Source organism: Zingiber officinale, chromosome 8A, assembly GCF_018446385.1.
Source record: "Zingiber officinale cultivar Zhangliang chromosome 8A, Zo_v1.1, whole genome shotgun sequence".
NCBI classification, from domain to species: domain Eukaryota; kingdom Viridiplantae; phylum Streptophyta; class Magnoliopsida; order Zingiberales; family Zingiberaceae; genus Zingiber; species Zingiber officinale.
Genome location: NC_056000.1, coordinates 29,618,244 through 29,620,969, shown reverse-complemented (window position 1 = coordinate 29,620,969; position 2,726 = coordinate 29,618,244). Strand labels below are relative to the sequence as shown.

At 32.0% G+C, this 2,726-nt stretch overlaps 1 long non-coding RNA gene across 1 annotated transcript; it reads right to left on the bottom strand.

Moving 5' to 3' along the window:
- Positions 1 to 1,089: 1,089 nt before the first annotated feature.
- On the bottom strand, positions 1,090 to 2,330 carry LOC122008175. The gene is made up of 3 exons (XR_006119225.1): positions 2,261 to 2,330; positions 1,289 to 1,349; positions 1,090 to 1,111 (listed from the first exon to the last, which is right to left on the bottom strand). It is a non-coding gene; the product is annotated as an uncharacterized LOC122008175 (long non-coding RNA).
- Positions 2,331 to 2,726: the final 396 nt, after the last annotated feature.

Below are 2,726 nucleotides of genomic sequence, written 5' to 3'. Positions count from 1 at the left end.
AGAGTAATAATTGAACTCGATCAACTCATAATTCAACAAATATAAAGATCTCAACAAATTTTACAAGATCTATCTTGTTCAAGCTTCTAGAAAATATTATAAAGTTCAACAATCAAATGTTATATAAGTCCATCATCCATCCAAGGAGGTAAATAAACTAAAAATACATCAAGTCATCTTCGTCTGCCCAAAAGCTTTGCACCCCTTCAAATCTCCTTTGCCTACATAACAACAAACAAATAAACCAGATCATGTGTAACAAGAAAGATTATAAATATAATACGAAATGCCCATGTAACAAGAAAGATTGGAAACAAGACATAACTGTTAAATTCCTTAAACATTCAAATAAATGTCCTATTTACCAACGATATGAACCATCCATGTCATAAAATAATAAGAAGTATCTTGAAGCTAAGTAAAAACATCGTAAATATGATACAACCTAATATAAATGGCACATCAAATTGTTATAATAATACCTATTTCACCATATCAATCAATAGCTACAAATATTCTATGTCCATGTGATCACATGGAGAGCATGAAAGATATTCTTAAAATTTCCTAACATATGAAAATAGCTCAAATGAAGAAAACACAAACTAATTAAACTTAATTTTTTTGTGATACAAGTGTTTTAGTAATCATGGTTACTTGGTTGTTAGGTAAACTCTAATCATAATTTGCAATTTGAACTAATAAAGCAGTAGTAATAAATTTCAATAAATTAAAAGCAATTAGAAAATAAATAAATAAATAAATAAAATTAAAAGTTTAACATGTTACTTAATACTTACTTTTTTTCTCGGACCTTTAGTTCGCCTCACCAACCCTGTTAAAAACAAATTGACAATATTAATTAAAATAAAAATTAGAAAAGTTAACAAGCCATTGATTAATGTGTAAAACAGTAAACATGAGACAAATAATCATCATACATAATTATGGGAAATTTCTTTAAATAAGCTAACAAAACTTACCCATCGTCAAAAATTAAAGTCATTATTATGATTATCATCCTCCTCCTCCTCCTCCTCCTCCTCTTCCTCATTCTGCATTATACTTGAATTCTTGTTATACATCCAACTTCGCTCATTCTGCATTTTACCTGAATTCAGCTATTTAGTTAAACATTATTAACAGAAATAAATCTTATCATTGAAGACAAAACAACAAAGAAAAGCTTATCAAAAAGAAGAAATACAATTAATCAACTATAAAATAATTATTTAAAGCTAACTTTATATACAGATCATTAAATGCATATTAATGAACTTAGAAATACCGAAAAGACGTGAACAAATACAGTTGTCTTCAACTACATTGAGATCATGCCAAATTGAAACCTGCACAAGTAACATTATCAATTATTATAGTATTATTCTAACAATTTTAATAGAGTTGAAGCAATTGTAATTAAATTGAAATAATAATATTTTAATGGAACAAAATTTGGAAAAAAACAAAATTACTCTCTATATTAGAGCAATTGTGGATCAGAATTGACATTTTTTAGATGAAAAATAAAATATTTTGATAAGGATATTTTTGAGATAAAAAATAGAATAGGGTCGCTTCTGTTTTTTTCTTTAAAAGAAAATCTTTTTAATAATAATAATAATAATGAGCACCCTTTGAATTTTGTATCAAAGAAAAAAAAACATGTCAACTCTATTGTAATTTGTCCCTCCATTAATTAATTCCAATCTAAAAACTATCCTACAAGTATTTGTAATGATAAAGAGGATCAGTACACAGAAAATCAAAGGTAAATTTATACCTATGGTATACTGGAGCTCCCCATACATTTAGGATTCGAAACCCTAGTATCAAAATTTTGCCCTAGTGTAGTTGAGATTTTATTACTTCCACACCCCTAAACTGCACATCTATATACAAGAAGAACTACAAATCTTTATCCAAAAAACAACCCTAAACCCTATTTCACAGATCATTGGTCATTGACATCTAAGTGATCAAGGGTTGCAGTGCTTTTCTTTGTTAACAAACAAGAATGAAGCCCTAAATTTCACAGATCAGTACTCCACCATTCCAAATCTTGCGACATCAGTGCTAGCAGCGGCGACTCGCGGCCAACTGCCGCCAGCCGCGGCCAGGCGCGGCCACGCACGGCCAGGCGACCCCACGCGCGGCGCGCGGCCAGGCGAGGCCACACGCGGCCAGCCGCGGCCTCGCGAGAAGAAGTGGGCAGATGTGGGAGAAGGGAGAGGGAAGAGGGGAGAAGGGAGAGGGTTACCTGTGCCGCAGCCGATCGGGAAGGAATCAGCCGCCGCAAGAGTTGCAGTGAAGGGATGAGTGAAGGGGCAGATGGGTGGGAGGAGATTTAGGGTTAACTTATAAATTAAAAAATAGATTTTGGGACGAATCTAGGAATTCGTCCCCAAATCTGGGACGAATTCCAGAATTCGACCCTAAATCTGGGACGAATTCCAAAATTCGTCCCAAAATATAAAATTTTAAAAAAAATAAAAAAATGATTTGGAAACACTAAATATGAACTTAGAGATATCGGATTTCCGTGAAATAAGTTTCTATGGATTTCTAATTTTCTCGTGATCTTAAAAATATCTTCATCCATAATTTTAACATACTATATTAAATGCGGCAAATTTTTTTTATTATGAATTAGGTCAAATTCGGGTTAAAAAATCACCATACTAAATATATGAGGTTAAAATTATGGATGGGGATATTTTTAAGAT